This window comes from Pelobates fuscus, chromosome 2 (genome assembly GCF_036172605.1).
Source record: "Pelobates fuscus isolate aPelFus1 chromosome 2, aPelFus1.pri, whole genome shotgun sequence".
Taxonomy (NCBI): domain Eukaryota; kingdom Metazoa; phylum Chordata; class Amphibia; order Anura; family Pelobatidae; genus Pelobates; species Pelobates fuscus.
The window spans coordinates 200,896,075-200,913,771 of record NC_086318.1 but is presented as its reverse complement, the minus strand read 5'-3'; the positions used below and the strand labels follow the sequence as shown (position 1 = coordinate 200,913,771).

The following is a 17,697-nucleotide window of genomic DNA, read 5'->3' as shown; positions in this document are numbered from 1 at the left end:
CCGGGCTCATATTTCACAAACCACACCTCCTACTATGTGAACTAAATCTATTAGATTAAAGGGACACTATAGTCACCAGAACACCTACAGCTTAATCTAGTTGTTCTGGTGAGTATAATCATTGCCTTCAGGCATTTTCATGCAAACACTGCCTTAACAGAGAAGGGTTTACATTGCCCCTAGGGACACCTCCAAGTGGCCCTGCCTCCTTGATGATTTTAGTCAATCCAATGCTTCCCCTATGGCAGCGGTTCTCAACCTTCCTAATGCCGTGACCCTTTAATGCAGTTCCTCATGTTGTGGTGACCCCAACCATAAAATTTTCGTTGCTACTTCATAACTGTAATTTTGCTACTGTTATGAATCGTAATGTAAATATCTGCTATGCAGTATGTATTTTCATTGTTTTGAACTTCAAGTATAGTGATTAATCACAAAAACAATATGTATTTATATATTGTGAAACATTTCTAGTTACAAATAAATAAAAAGAATTTTGAAGCATGGTGTAGCATGGGAAACCGTCATAATATAGTAAACTACATTACTACATTTTGCGACAGTATGCGTAAAAAGCCAACGTCAGTGCGAAGGTTGAGATTGCTTCTTTTTCACCAGATCAGAAATTCTCAGGGCAGTCTTTGCAAGAGCACAACGAAGATCATCTTCCACAAAAAGTCTACTTCTGTATTTAGACTTGATAACTAACAAGCTGGAAAACCCTGTTTCACAAAGATATGTTGTTGGAAATGGAAGAAGAAGGTGCAACACAGTCTCAGACAGAACAGGATATGACTGCAAACACTTGATCCAGAATTTTGTAACTGGCATTGTAGAGAACTATGTTCTCGCTGCATCGCTGTTAATAAGCTCAATGAACTCCTCTTGTGCTGTATCAGGAACATCTTCAACTTTGACTGTGAATGGGCTTCTGGCAAGTGCAAATGGGGTGTCAGGTAGATTTGGAAAGTACGATGAAATTTCGTCTGCAAGCATGTGCAAGTGTTCTTTCACAGACATTATCATCGTAATCCTTTTGTCTGGTTCAATGTCATGTTCCTCAAAGAAAGCAGATAAGGTAGGCAACACGTACATTTTATTTTCATCCAATTTTTTGTGCCAAAGCTGAAGTTTCATTTGGAATGATCAGATATTTTCAGACAAATCGAGGCATGTTGCATTTGGTCCTTGCAGTGATAAATTTAACTCATTCAAGATGGCAAAGATGTCAACCAAGTAAGCTATTTTCTGCAGTTCAGTTTTATCGCTGAAAAGTGCTTCGAACTGCGGTTTTGCTTTCTGATAAAAAAAAAAACGTTTTGAGTTCATCATGAAGCTCAAAAACACGTTTTAAAACTTTTCCTCTCGACAACCATCTCACTTCAGTGTGAAATAGCAGAGCATTGTTCGGCGCATCCAACTCGTTGCACAGTTGCGAAAACAGTCGACTGTATAAAGTGCTCGCCTTTTCAAAATTGACAGAACTTATGACGCTTTTCATTACTTCTTGTAACTCTTGTGGCAGTGTCTTCATTGCTAATATTTGCCGATAATTCATACAGTGAGTTCCGATGACTTTTGGGGACTTATTCAGTACCAAACGTTGGAATACAGATCGACATCCTAGCATAGCTGGAGCACCATCTGTGCAAACACCACAAACCTCTTCCCAAGAGATTTTATGCTCTTTCAGAAACTAACTAACTTTATCAAATACATCACGTGCAGTAGTTGACGTTTCAAGAGGTTTGCAAAAAAGAAACTCATCTTTAAAGTCGCCATCATTAATATACCTCACGTAAACCAGTAACTGTGTGAACAGTTTGCAACGTCTGTAGATTCATCTAGCTGCATACTAAATATTGGAAGTGGAGCAGATTTAATTTCCTGGATTACCTGATCAAGACTATCAGCCGACATGTCATCTGTTCTTCATTCGGACAGTGTCGTTAGATAAGGAAATTGCACCCAATCATAACTCGAACGATGTCTTTGGCCGCTGGCAACAGTAAATCCTCAGCAATGGTGTGAGGTTTCATAGCTCTGGCGATTCTGAGTGCCACCAAATATGAAGTTTCAACAGCTGCTACGTTTTGTTTGTGGTACTTTCCACCAGTATCAAGTCTGGCTTTCGTGAGTCCATCAGCTTTGCTTCTAAAATAGTTGGCATGCTTGCTATCAAAATGGCATTTTAGTTCGTTTGGCTTCATAGATTCGGCTGATAGAACTTCACAACAAATAACACATTGCGGTTTCTCAATTCCTGATGTAATTATTGAGGTAAAACCATACTGTAAAAAATCCTCACTATATTTTCTTTTCTTAACGTTCTTTTCTACACGATCCATTGTCATTGGATGGCTTGCTAATGAAAATAATATATAACAATAACTTCAATAATACAAAAGATGATACATGGTATAGTTCAGTCAATACAGTTCATTAAAGTTTCCTATGATTTACTACTCTCTGTGTTTTTTTTTTTGGTTTTTTTTTAACATAACTGTTACTGTCACAAGGGGGCAGTATTCACATCAACCACAGCTGAATATAAAAAGACCAATTAGCAACCAGATTAAGTTCCCATTAGGGGTGTACCAAAATGAAAATTGAGGGCCGAAACCGAAAATTCAGGATGCCCTTGACCGAACAACGAAACCGAAACTGCCTTTTTGCCCAAATACTTTTAAAATAATTTTTTTTTTCTATGATTTTATTAATATAATTCTTTTTCATGAATTTAATAAATCAAATAGGAAAAACTACAAGCAAATTTGGTGTCTTTATCAGAAACTTTGAAATATTTCCAAACTGCTGACATTGTAAAGTCACTGAAAGAGGACTATGCCTCAGCTATAGATTTAAAAAAAAGGAAAGTGACTTAAAATATATAAACAGATACATAGATATTATACACACAATGCCACCCAAAGCTGTTAGTTAAAAAAAAAAAAAAAAAATACTAAATTGATGGGGGTAAAAGACCTTTAAAATATGATAAGTGGATCAGGTATTAGCCAGGTATTAGTGCATTATTGCCTTGGTATGTCATTTAAAGAAAAAAAAATGGCTATTTCAGGAGCTAGTCAGATTGAAATAAAAATTCAATAAATATCAGCTGGCAATTCAAATATATATAAAACTCTGGTTGTTTCACCTGAGTTTTCTATATATTTCAATCTGACTAGCTCCTGGAATAGCTCATTTTTTCTATAAATGACATACCAATAATCCATAATATATTAAAGATTTAGAAATGTGGACTAGGGACTTGAAGAAAGCACTTTGGGCAGATTGGCATGTGCAGAATATAATTAATAAGTGGATATGTTTGCAGCAGGATAGGTTTCTTAAAGTGTATTTCTTTATTCAATCAAAATGGTCTAGGTAGAAATCACCCTGGTGTCACCCGGCTACATATAATGAAATTATAATATAATATTTTATTAATTACATTTACATTTGAGTCTGAGTGCAAGGACTAGTCAGACTCATGGCACTATTTTCAGAAACGGCAAAATGTCGGATGGGTGCGAAAATTGTTAGAGCAATACACTTTATCTTCCTGGAGGCTATCTAAGACACAATTAGCCTCTTGTACAGCAGGGCAATCATCACTTAATAGCAAATAGCAATAAAAAAAAAAGAGAAAATACTAAAATAAATGTAAGAGTGGGTCACATTAATTAATATATAAACATAATTCAGAAGTACAGAGAGGAGAAAAGGCCGATAGAGAAGATTGCGACAGCCAGCTTGGAGAGAGGCTTTGAAAACACTGGTGCTTGTCCCTATTTAGGAGAACCAGAAGTCTCCTAAAACAGCTGTGTAAGTGGATGGCTTCCCACAATACCCTAGGATTGGGGATTCTTAGTGAATCTCGGTAATTCATTTTATTAAATATAATTACTTACCGCAGGTGATGTGGGTAGTTTTACAGCAGGCTGCCCCACTGCTCTCACGGCACTTCCGGTTAGAAGGTTGCGCGGCGGCAGTGTGCGGTATTCTCACAGCGGTACCAGGGCGGATGGTGAGCTACTGGGTGGGTGACAAATCTCAACGCCCTATTTTCTGCAGATATGTGCCAATACCGGCTGAAATGGATTAGGTCAATTTTCGTCCGATACTGCATGGTACAGCATTTTTTTTTTTCTTATCACGCTGGGTACTCATATGTGGGCGTTTCTGCATGTGGGCGGACCCGCCTGGACATGAATAGAGGAGCGGTGTCTCGGTTTCTAAGACCATCGGAAATATTTTTGTTGATGATCTCAGTCAACCACAGTGCTTTCCTATAGGAAAGCATTGGATTGGCTTAAAACTTCAATTCTGATGTCAGCCAAGGAGTCAAGTCAGGGACGGCTGCCATGGTTAATCAGCATCTCCTAATAGAGCGTGCAGTTGCTGAACGTCAGTGAAGCACACTGTGCAGCACTGACCTAGAAAGCACATGTACTCTAAGGAGTGGCCACTAGAGGTGCTCCTAGGTTGTAATGTAAACACTGCTATTTCTCTGAGAGAGAGAAACTTTCAGAGGTATGAATTAAGCGTTTATAAACCTAATATAAACTAAGTCAGAATGCTTTTTTATGTGCCCCTCCCCCTTTTCCACACCCATCTCAGACCAGTACACTAATGAAAGAAACAGGGCATCATTGTGCAACAGCAGGAAAGAGTAATGTGAAAAAGGAGCCTGCTCTGCATGAATCACACTGTTCAGACTCCCTATCTTCTCCCACCCGTCAGGATGTTGCCAGGTGAAAAGATCTTACAACTGCACGTATGTAAATAAGTCAGGCATGCCCAATGCAATTGTGCAGAATTCCTCCGGATAGGACACGAATTTGTTAGTACAGTGTGCCCCTGGAGTGGGTGTGGAAAGCATAAGGAAGAAAAAACAGGTGAATTTTGAAATAAATAAAATCATATTTGCGTAGGAAAGTGGAAGTAGCGCTTCACAACATTTACAGGTGGTACATGGAGTAAAAAGATGAAACATATAGTGTAGTATTTCTTTAATGTGAGGAAAAAAAGCAAATGTCCTTACAAATGGGTGGAGCTATCAAGAGCTCCACTTGTAGGCACGTGAGCGATATAATCCTCATTTAAGGATGCTTATAGGGTTCCTTGATTCCACTTGCCAATCCAGGGTTTATGCAACAAACGGCATGTATCCTAGTTTCACAAGCGGAATCAAGGGGCACTAGATGTAACACAAGATACTAAAAATATAGAAAACACACAAAGATATATCTATCATAATGTATGTATATACACACATCTCTCTCATTTTACACTTTGGTTTCGCCCTTTGACAGGGGCACCAATCGTAGGCTCAGAACAACGTCATGGTTCTGTGTGAGTAACTATTCTCAAAACAACAGCACATGGAGAGACAAAATACATATAAGAACAGCCAGATGCAAACCATATAAGCACTCCCTCAAGTGCTTTAAATATTCAAATGTATATAGAATGCACACCATAACAATCTCAAAAAAAATTTAAATTTTATTGTGTACAAAAAAGTACCAGAATGTAAACATATAAGAAAAAATGAATATAAACAAAGTAACAGAAGTAAAGGCAGATACAATAAAAAAATAGTAATAAATTACCACAAAAATCCTTACAAGCCTCAGACAGAAACACGAGTCCCCAAACCCCCCAACGTTTCGGTTGCTTTAAATACGATACTATAGTCATACTATACTGTGTAGTCATACTATATTACATATATTATTGTTAATATTAATATATTAACATTTAATATTATTTATATAATATGAGAATATAATATAAAATATATTATAATTACATTAATATAATTATTATATTATTAATATTGTTATGTAATATTGTACTTAATACTATACCACCATTTTACTGTGGAAAAATTTGGGGTACTGCTCTCCTTCCCATTTTCTTTGCTCTCCTTCTCATTTTTATTGCTCTCCTTCCCTTTTCTCTGCTCTTATTCCCCTTTTCTTTGCTCTCCTTCCCCTTTTCTTTGCTCTCCTTCCCCTTTTCTTTGCTCTCCTTCTGCTGTCCTTCCATTTTCTTTGCTCTCCCCTCCCCTTTTTTTGCTCTCCTTCCCTTTTCTCTGCTCTCATTCCGCCCCCTTTCCCTTTGCTCTCCTTCCTCTGCTCCCCTCCTCTGCTCCTCTTCCCCTTTTTTTGCTCTCTGTCCAATTTGTTGTCTCTTCTTCCCATTTTATTTGCTCTCCTGCCTCTTATCTGCTGCTCTAATATCCATTTTCTTTACTCAACCTTCCCATTTCCTCTGCTCTTCTCCCCTTATCTCTGTTCTGCTTACCTTTTTCTCTCTTGTGCTCTGCTCGCTTTCCTGCAGCAGCAGCAAGTCTTCTTTCTTCCTCTTCTTTTCTTCTTCTTGGTACCGCGGGTAGGGGAATGCAGGGGGTTACGTAGCGTCATGACGTAATCGGCATTGAGGAATGCGGATTGGTGGATTGCCAGGTCAGAAGGCGGGGCGGAGGGGACTCACTCCAGCATCATCATGAAACGTACCGTAATATACCGCGGATGCGATCGGGTGGCGAGAAAGGGGCTAAACAATTAAAAATTTTGACCGGGAAAGGCTGCTGACCTTTTTAATCACAGCAGCCAGCCGCGAGGCCCCTATTAGTGCGAGGACTTAGGCGGACGCCTAAATCGCCTAATTAGAGAGCCGCCTCTGTCCAGCCCTGTTAGGCGACCCCTGTGAAAGGGTCATTCGACTCCCAAAAGGGTCGCGACCCCTAGGTTGAGAACCACTGCCCTATGGGAAAGCATTGGATTGTCTAAAAATCGGCAATTCTGATGTCATCAAGTATGCGGATCGGGGCGGGGCCAGCGCAGCGATGGAAGTAAGGTGAGTTTTTTGCCTTTTCTAAGGGAGCTGAGGGGGGGCAAGCCACCTAAATGGTGATTTTAACACTATAGGGTCAGGAATACAAGTAGGGTTTCCTTAAGCTACCCATGTGAATAAAGTTATTGTTTGGTTGTGGCTAAGTGAGACATACATGGTGAAAAAGAAAACCGTATAAGCATATAGTTAAAACAAAAACTAATTTTAATTTCAAATGTATTAAAAGTGAACATGAATACATTTAACATTCTGAAACATGTACAGTTATTGCTTTCTTCTATTCCCATACGCATATTTTGAAGTTCCCCTTTAATCACAGGCTTGGCATATGGTATATAATAAGGTTTTTAAAACATATTAACACTTTTTTTCTTTTTCTTTTATAAATTTACAAACTATAACTTTTTTTATTTCTTCCCTCTTTCATCTTTTGTTTTGTTTTTTGCAAAAGGCAATAAAACCTTTTCTTTGATTGCACACATTTGCCATCATTTTTTTTGTTTTTTTTTTTTAACCCAACAACTGAAGTGAAACCACAGCTTGCACGCAAAACATTCCACCATGGGAGTTTTTGACCTGTAAATATGACACTTACAATGAACTGTAAGCTCAACTCTCTTAAAAAAAATATTTTGCTGGTGCATTCAATATCTTGTGTGGAAACCTTATCGTCTTTTCAGCTAGACAATTAACTAAGTGGGTCCTCATTTAACTTTGTTGTAGATTCAGCATGTTTAAATCAAATCTACTTGCAAGGGCTACAGCATTTGCAATAGCAATAGCAAAAACGCCACAGTCACTGCCTCCCTCTTGCTTTTGATAGCAAATATGGTCCAGTTTTAAGACCGTATCAGCTCCACTAAATAAAGGCCTGTACAATTTTACTAGTTGCTCTTTTAGTGCATTTTGCATTTTAGAGGACTTAAAGGAGTCATACACTGTAATAGTAGTACCATTTCTGTGAGATACAACCCAATGATTGGACAGATAATGAATTTGCAGGGTTTGCTCACATTCAGGTGCTTGCACAAACTGATGTGCTAGAAGTAATGTGTCTATTAGTCCTGAGAACAAAGCAAAATGCCTAGAAATCAAATGTTGACATACATTTATAATGTCATCCAACCAGTTATTTTTCTCAATATCCCATTTATCACTTTAAGTGAGCGAAATATTATTTATAGTCACCCATTTATCTAATGAATTTAAGTCCACCACTCTCGCAGAAGGATCTTCACTACTTTCCCAAGCCTTTTGTTTTTGCATTTCCGCTTTGGACCCAAATCTTTGTGATCCTAGCGTTTTAGGCTTTCCATATGCTCTTATAGGTAAAGGCTGCAGATTTTACAAAAGTTTGGATTTCTGTGGAGACTCAAGCAGAGGGAGTCCATGGTCTACATGTATTTTAAGTTTTGCGCTTTGGAGCAGATCTTTGACTAAGAAATCCAATTCCCCAAGATAATCTTCATCCTTGATTTAAATACACAGAATCCAAGAGACGCTTTAAATTCTGTGTACAGCTATGCAGTAATGTAACTCTTTGTTCTCCTGCGTGGTGGAAGTGGAGTAATAATATCAAGGTGGAATAAGGTAGGGCTATGAAATCTGGAATTTCTGTTTCTAACTTGTGCTCAAAATGCAATAAAAAACATTCTAAATCTCAAGAGAACAGGGGATTACTTGAATATGATAAATTGAGCTTTTCCCATCTCCATCCATCCGCAAATGTAAAAATGCAAAACATGTGCTTACAAGGTAAGATTTTTTTTTTTACAGTCCTCACATGGGCATGTTGGTACATTTCCAGAAAAATTAACCGTATATTCTTGAGATTTTTGTGACCTCGCTTTTTACTTTAAACAGTCCTACTGTGTAGTGGACATTAGGGATATCAGCCTCAGTAAGAGAGCTTGACATGACTGCTGATCCATACCAGTCCCCACAAAACCGTTGCCCCCAAAAACACACATGACACCTTATTCTGATGGATAAGGGCAACGGACACAGCTTTATTTAACATAACCAGTTTTAAAACTGTCAGCTGTTGGGGGTTGCCCAACAGACAGTTCTCCAGAATTGTGTACCATGAGTCTCAACAGCCAGCTACTCGCCATCAGCTCCGTGAAGGCTGTCGTCTCCCCAAAGTTCCTTTTCCATCTGCGCTGTCCTGGGAAAACCCGGCAAGCTGTGACCACACAAATACAAAACAAGATACAATCCACAACCAGAAAACGGGTGGGAGGGTGGGAAAACAGTCAGGAGCCCTCAACTGATCCTGCCGACTGGTAAGTCCCCTCCCTCTCCCATTCCTTAAGAACCCCAACTTTGTTACAATTGCAACCTTCTTGACCCAGCCCCCAATCTTGGGCAGCAGTCATGCTCCCCCTTCCTTAGTGTTCCAGGTGGAAACTTGACTGCTGACCCATACCAGTCCCCCCAAAACCGTTGCCCCCCCAATAACTTACATGACACATTATTCTGATGGATAAGGGCAACGGCCACAGCTTTATTTAACATAACCAGTTTTGAAACTCTGTCCAACTCTGTCAGCTGTTGGGGGTTGCCCAACAGACCGTTCTCCAGAATTGTGTACCATGAGTCTCAACAGCCAGCTACTCGCCATCAGCTCCGTGCAGGCTGTCATCTCCCTAAAGTTCCTTTTCCATCTGTGCTGTCCAGGGTAAACCCACCACCGCGATGCCCACCTCGAGCACTATGCTGCGCGGGCATCGCTCCCCCCCGCCGACAGCGCAGCCTCAATCCCTGCTTGCAAACCCACGTTAAAAATGTCTAAACCAATGAACCTCATCACGGCTCGAAGTGCCTAACCACTAGGCCACCCAGGTGGCGTACAAACCGGGAAATAGTCATGTTGACTTTACACCTATACAATCGACTTACCATAACCTCCCGTACGCCAGACCAGACGCGGAATGATCTCTGACCAGACGAGGGTCAGTTCCCTGAACAATGCAAAACAGCGGGCCAGGTCATGCCGCATCACATGTACCAGGTCCACCGACCGCCAGTGACCGACATCGTTCCCGCCCGCGTGAACCACCAGGGTCACCGGCCCTGACACACAGCGGCTGAGTTGCACTAACTTGGCGTACAGCCCGTCCCAAGACAATCCCCGAATACCCCTCCAACATACCCGGGCTATGTTTTGCGCCTTGGAGCAGATCTTTGACTAAGGAATCCAATTCCCCAAGATAATTTTCATCCTTGATTAAATACACAGAATCCAAGAGACGCTTAAAATTCTGTGTACAGCTATGCAGTAATGTAACTCTTTTTGTTCTCCTGCGTGGTGGAAGTGGAGTAATAATATCAAGGTGGAATAAGGTAGGGCTATGAAAATCTGGAATTTCTGTTTCTAACTTGTGCTCAAAATGCAATAAAAAACATTCTAAATCTCAAGAGAACAGGGGATTACTTGAATATGATGAATGGAGCTTTTCCCACCCCCATCCATCCACAAATTTAAAAATGCAACACATGTGCTTACAAGCTAAATGTTTTTTCCAGTCCTCACATGTGCATGTTGGTACATTTCCAGAAAAATTAACAGTATATTCTTGAGATTTTTGTGACCTCGCTTTTTAACAGTCCTGCTGTGTAGTTGACATTGGTGACATCAGCCTCAGTAAGAGAGCTTGCCATTCTATGCATCTCATGAGAAACAAACTCTCTTGGACGATTTTTAAAAAATGCAGGCACATCTTCTTTACATCGCCGATACAGTTCAGAACTTTGTGAATTCATTTGCACATATCTGAAAAAGTTTGAAAAAGGTAAATCTCAAATTCAACCTTGTTTACTACAGGCTTGTCTTGTATGCATTCATTAATATTTTTCTACATTATATGACGTAAAATGATCTTTGTGGGATGAGTGTTTTTCAGCATACACATCTTCCTGGCCTTTTATAATCAATTTTGTTATAGCCTACATCTTACTATTGAATAACTTTACCTTTTACTTCAGGCATCAGATAAAGTGATATTATATTAACACTGGTCACTACCTCCGTGCAATTTTACATTTCTTTCCAATGTGCCAATGACCAGAACTTAATATTTACCCTGCTGTGTGTACTTAGTACTAGCTATCTTTTTTTTATTTTATTTTTTATTTTTATTTTTTTTGTAATCGAATAATGACATTAAAAAATAATAATAATAATAATAAAGTATCATATGTATGCTCAAATAAATATATTAATTGAAATAAACTTTGCAATATCTGACATCCATTGTCAACAAAGAGATCCAATTCCACTACAGAATTATAGGGCATCTAAATTTGAGGCTTGTTAGCAGATCTCTATTAAAAAGTCTGATCATAAGGTGAAATTGAATATAAGTTGAGGTAACTTTCATAGCATTTCCTCTGAAAAATAACTTTTCTTATATTTGAGTAAATACGATATATACTTTTATTGTGTTATACACCTAATACGGGTACACACAGACATAGGTGTGACAGTGACTTGGGATTAACTTGACTGCTGTCTAGATGAACTGTAAAAACCCACCCGCTGCCCCCCTTTCCCAATGAGACACAAGAGACCGTATAAAGTTGGGTAAGGGCAACGGCCACAGCTTTATTTATTCTTTCCATGCCAGCAACATAATCATACTGTCAGCTGTTGGGGTGATTGCCCAACAGACAGGTCTATCCCCACAAACCATGAGTCCAGAGCAGCCTGCCTCCGCCATCAGCTCCCAACAGGCTGCGACTCCCCACGCCTCCTCGGCAACTTCATCACTTCTGCCTGCGCTGGCCAGGACTCCCGCCACCGCAATGACGACTTTCATTCACGCCTCCTGCCGTCATCGCGCCCCCCGCCGACAGCGCAGCCTCAATCCCACTCTGCAAACCCGTGTTAAGGATGTCCAACCCTATGGCATTTAAGTGGACCCCATCCTTCCTCATCAAGTTCTGGTTCTCACCTTCCAGCTCCACGTGTCGGACGACCACCCCGCCCAGCCGCCTTACAAATTTCCCTACTGCAATATTAAGCTTGCGCCGGCTCTTCTCCAAACCGCGAGAGTGCGGCAGCCCGCGCCAGCACGGCCTGGAAACCACCTCCGACCAAACCAAGGTCATGTCTGGGAACAGCGCCATGCACCTCGCAAGTCGTGCCGAATCGCGTGGAGAAGGTCCACTGTCCTGGATACCCCTAAGTCGTTTCCTCCCGCATGGACCACCGCCACCACCGGCCCTGACACAAACTTACGCAGCGCCACGAATTCCGGGTATAGCTGCTGCCACCGGAGGCCCCTAATGCCCTTCCAACGGACTCAGGCCGAGTCCACTAAGAACCCCAACTTCCGTCCGTAGGCCCGGTCTTCAGCTCGCCTAGCTGCCCAGTACACATAGGAATGCCCTATAATCCACACGTACCGGGGCCGACCACCTACAACGAGAAGAGGGTTACAGCATATGAGGTCGGACATAAGCCCTAAAACACCCCAACTCCCATCTTCCAATGCGTTGAATGCCCGCAGCCGAGTAGCCCAATACACTTGCCTGAGTGGCCGCCCCAATCCGAAAGGAATGAGCCGAAAACCCTCGACCATCCATCCCACCCGCGGCCAATGCTTTTTTCAGCATCGCCGAGAACTGATACCGCGTTAGGGGTGACCCATCCGAGTGAGCTAACCAACGATTCCTGGGAAACTTCCATCACCCTCAGAAAATCAGAAAGCAGGTAAGATGAAAATTCTGAAGAATAATAGTGTTTTTTTTAGTTTTTTTTAAAAAAGGGGTCAGCAACTAACGACAGATGAAAGTCCGGATCCCTGCACTTCCAAGAGCTGACTGGTAAGTCCCCTCCCCTAACTGTCCTTCCATCTTGAAACTATGTATCCATCTATACCCCTCCCTTCTCCTGCTCCTTAAGACTCCTTAGCCCAGTGTTTTTCAACCTTTTTTGGGCAAAGGCACACTTGTTTCAAAGTTTACAAAGTTTACCATGCGCACAACATCATCCAACACATGAACTAGGTCTGCTGGTAAAGTCTTGGCTACGAGGGCCTCACAGTGTAAAAAACAATGCGTAACAATCACATCTGGATTTCTTTCCTTCACTCTGCTTACAAAGCCTTTGGTGCGCCCGACCATGGCTGCAGCTCCATCGGTGCAGACACTTGTGCAGTTTTCCCACTCCTTGTTCAAGGTATTCTGATGTGACCCGAAAAATGTCTTCTCCTGTTGTTTTTTCTGGCAATGCCTTGCAAAAAAAGAAGTTTTCTCTAATTGCATCACCATCAACAAAACGCACATTGGCCAAGAGTTGAGCATGTCCACTGATATCAGTAGACTCGTCAAGTTGCAATGCAAATTTCTCACTGATACGGATCTTTTCCAAAACCACACTTTCGATGTCTGCAGACATGTCATTAATACGTCTGGAAATTGTGTTGTCTGAGAGAGGGACTTTGGCTATTTCCTTAGCTGCTTCAGGTCCGAGCATCTCCTCTACAATAGCTTTGCAGGCGGGAAGTATTAATGTCTCTGCCACAGTGTGCGACTCTTTTGACTTGGCTATAAGTTCAGCAACTTGATAGCTAGCTTTAAGGGCTCTTTCATTTACCTTTGTGGTTTTTCTCATGAAAGTTGCCTGTTTCTCCGTGTTTTCACGCAGGCGAACAAAATAGTCCGCATTCTTGTTTTGAAGCGAAGGGTGTTTCGTTTGGAGATGGCGTTTAAGTTTGCTTGGGACCATAGCACTGTTAGCTAGCTTTTCACCACACACCACGCACAGTGGAGTTGGTTTGTTTGCATCTCCGGTGAAAGTAAATCCAAATGAAATATAGCTTTTGCTATATTGCCTTGTGCCAGAGAATTTGCTTGAGCTAACCATCTTTGCTTTCTTTTGATCCCCACTCATACTTGGGCTCTCATCTGGCTCCAAATTTTGTTCAGAGTCCAGTTCTTTCCTTTTCAAAAACTTGTCCATCACTGCAGTATCTCACTGTCACTCAGTACTTACTGCGCTTGTCTCCTCCAGATAGCCGCTGTCCGTCACACTCAGCACTCTTCTGCGCATGTCTCCATCCAGATCCATCAGTCAGCACTCTTCTGCTCATGTTTCCTCCAAACCATTTTTTCTTTTTTTAAATCTTTCGAATTTTTCAATTTTTCCCACAGCACAGCAAGCAACATAGTGTGCCGCGGAACAGTGGTTGAAAAACACTGCCTTAGCCTAGCCGCAGTCATGTCCCCCCTTCCTTGTCAGTCCAGGGAGGTGTCTATACAGCATATTCTACACATTAGCTAATAACACCCTTTGCAAAACTCAGGTACTGGCTGTAAAAAAAATAAGATTTTAACAATCTTAAAGTGCAGGACACAACCATTTTTATAAACAGTGACTGTAGAGAAAAAAAGTGATATATTGCATAACCTAAATTGAAATCAAATGCATAGGTAATTGTCTTGATCCATGCATTTGCTTTGTCTACATTCACAGTAGGAACAATATTTAGGTAACAGGGCAACTTTACACTATAATTGTAGTTGCATTTATTAGTTTACAGAAAATGATTTCCAATAGCTTAACTTACTTTTTGTAGGCATTTGGGAAAAAATTACAATGAAGAACTGTAATCAACTCTCCAAGGGTGCAGTTCGTATATCCCTCCAGATATGTATGCTTCAGTACTTCCTTCTGCCTCTCCAGTCCATTGTTGGCATGGATGCCAACATGTAATTCTCCAGTTCTAGAAGCATGTTCCCACTTCTATATTGGGAAAAAGATAAAAATACAATTTAAAAAAAATAACTTTTTATACTTCAATTTTTTTTTTTTTTAAATACAATCTTGTTTTAATTGATAATGTAAAAATAGGGTGGTGGGGTATAAAACTCTTGACTCCACACGCAGACAACATACAATATGTTCGAATGGCATAACTTGATATAACCTTTTATTTCTGGCAACCATTTCTTTGAAAACCATTGTCTCAATGAGTCACTTTTGTGCCATATGTGGGATTCAGTAAGTGCACAAAGTGCCTTCTGATGGTCTTCAAAGCTAGCTGCTAAGCCAAGTTTCCGAAGCATACTTGGCACATGTTGCCGACTCTCATATACACCGTGGTCTTTTTTGGTAACCCACTCGGTCCAGGTTTTCTCTCAATGAAAGTCGCAAAGAACAATGTGTGTGCTTAAAATGTAAGATTTTAATTAGAACTGGAGAGTAGATATGTTTTATCTCATCTTTAATCCAAAAACTATTCAGAACCACTTGCATTTCAAGAGTAATAATAACCGCATGTAAACCAGTAACATTTGTGGGTAAAGGGTGAGTAATGAAAAATATCTTAAAATAATATACATCGCAGTAATTTGTAGGTCATTTTCTATTTTCACACTTGAACTTGTAAAAGTTAATCTTAATGCACACCAAAACATTTAAAAACTGTAAAGGTGCAACTGCACTCAAATTGTATGATTGTCTAAATAGAAAAAATGAAATGATTGATCTACATGCTTTTAAGTAGCATATATAACACCAAGAATTTGAATAACACTAAAGAATTTTATCAGTCATAAATTATATTTTCTATGGAGATGTTGTACCATTGAACAGATCTTTGCACGTTAGTGATATTTTATATTTTCTTTATTTGAACCTATAAAATATAATATAGCTACCTTTTTGAAGGTTTTGGAGATGGCATTACTCTCCGCCAGACAAAAATCAACCAAAAAGCAACTTGGTTTCCGCTCTGGATTCCATGTTTTGAACATTTCCAATGTCTCTTGAATGGATGTAGCAGTCTCCTATTGAATCACAAAAGCACCAAATACAACATAGCATACATTTGTAAGAACACGAAGGAAAAATAAGGGCAGTACGTAACGTGTTGTTCAGTATGTAGCATCCAAGAGCGTTATTTGGTTACCGTAAAGTTTTAGCAATCTCTTTTGCTAGTGTGTTTGGTAACCAAACAGAAGGTTTTGCGGATGCACAGTGTTATCCTCACAGGTGCTCAACCTGCAAAAGACATTCATTTCTGGATTCAGTTCCTTCCAGGAATTTACTAAGTGCAGGATATTTTCCTGGTCTACTGTTGAGCTTCTGCCCTCGCATCTGGATTTAAACATTAGGTTGGCAATATCTTTCCTGGTAAGAAAAAAATCTTCTCCATGATTCTTCAGGTAAACTTGCCTCTGGGAAAAGTTCTTGGGCAACAAAAGCATTAGTGTGTCTTAGAATTTCCATCACTTTCCTGACACCACTCCTGTACAAATCTATTATTTTATGTTGTACTCTTACATCCAACTTCTCTAGGATATTTACCAACTATAAAAAAAAAAATTAAAATAAAATACAAATTCAAAATTGCAGCTAAATTTAATAGCTCTCCTAATGCACAACGCTGTGTGGAGCAGCAGGTCTGTTGTTTGACTGTACTCAAAGAACTCCTTTTTTTTTTTTTTTAATTCTTTATTTTATTGTGCAAATAGTATTGTACAGCTGGGTACGCCACAACAGCGATACCATGTTTAATAATAACAGACGTGAACAATGTCATAGCATATAGAGGCAGTGCACATTTTATATATTATAGGAACATGTTGATAAGAGCGGAGGTTAGTAGGTGAGAAAGTGAGAACAGCTTAGCATTTTAACGATCTGATAAATATGACGGTTTGATCTTAGGTAGGCAGCATTATAGTACTACGGGTTACTGAGGTACCAGATGGGTATACTCGTATACTAATATATCATATTGGGCTAAGTAAATATGCAGAATCAATAAGTAGTTAAATGGATCGGCTCGCTAGTGCGTAGCTGTTAAGCAGCATTCTGATGAGCCTGTACATCATAGTCGAGGCAGAAAATAAGCGGTAAGCCGCACATCTTGCTTGACCCCCTTGGTATTCTGTCAGTTGACTGCATATGCAGTAGATCTCCCCTTGCGTTACCCTGTGCCGTCTTAAATGAGAAAAATAAAATACAAATTATAACAGCCGAGGTGTGTGGAAGTCGGGGCGTAAATAATTGGTAGGAAAAAGTAGTGACTCGTGGCTGGTAAAGCCATTGGGCCCGGCTACCCTGCCAAGTCCCTGCTGCTAGGTGCACTTAGCAAATGGAGATAGATAAACAGAACATTGCACTTTGAGCAATTTCTTTGTGTGTATGCCATTGAGCAGGGTATTGTGCAGGGTCGAGGTTGCCAGTAGTGTGTGCATTGTGGTCTCGTGTAGTCAGATTGTGTGCCTTTCTCAGTGTCAGTCATATAAGGCTGCCGGGTGAGTGGGCGCCAGTTGCCTCTCGTGTGGGGCCCTCTGGTTGTTCTAGAGGGGTGTAGTGTGTGGGAGCAATGTGGCATACCTACGGTGGAGACAACATACATAAATATATAGTGCATACTAGGAGAAATAAACATGCAACAGGAGAAATCAAAACACAAAATATCACAAAACAACCCATTGTATTATGGGTCTGGAGTCCTCTTTGCTTCTTTCGCATAGCGGTATTTTGGGGGGGGGGGGGGGGGGTGGATGAGCGATAAATACTCAACGTGTGGATCTATGGGCCTTGTGTGGATCGGGCCTCCGGAGTGATTGAGTCCCGCACTGGGCCTGTGATAGGCTAACACTCAGAAAGTCAGGTCTTGGCTCTGTCCTGTGAGCTCTGGGTGGCCCGTCTGGGTACAAATTCCGTCGCGGTTTCCGGGTTCCAGCTGTGGGTTGGTCGCTGTACTGTCTTCGGTGCTTCGATGGTAAGGAGGTGTTGGGGAATGCCCAATTGCTGCAGGACCGTATCGGCTTCCCGGAGGTCTCGAATGATGTGAGTTGCAGTCCCGT

General features: G+C 40.7%; 1 protein-coding gene and 1 pseudogene across 1 annotated transcript in view; both read right to left on the bottom strand.

Annotated features, from left to right (window-relative positions):
- FAM89A (family with sequence similarity 89 member A) overlaps positions 1-17,697 on the bottom strand; it is a 533,463-nt gene that overhangs the window by 47,646 nt on the left and 468,120 nt on the right. The window lies entirely within an intron of this gene.
- On the bottom strand, positions 583-9,868 carry LOC134586261 (protein FAM200C-like; annotated as a pseudogene).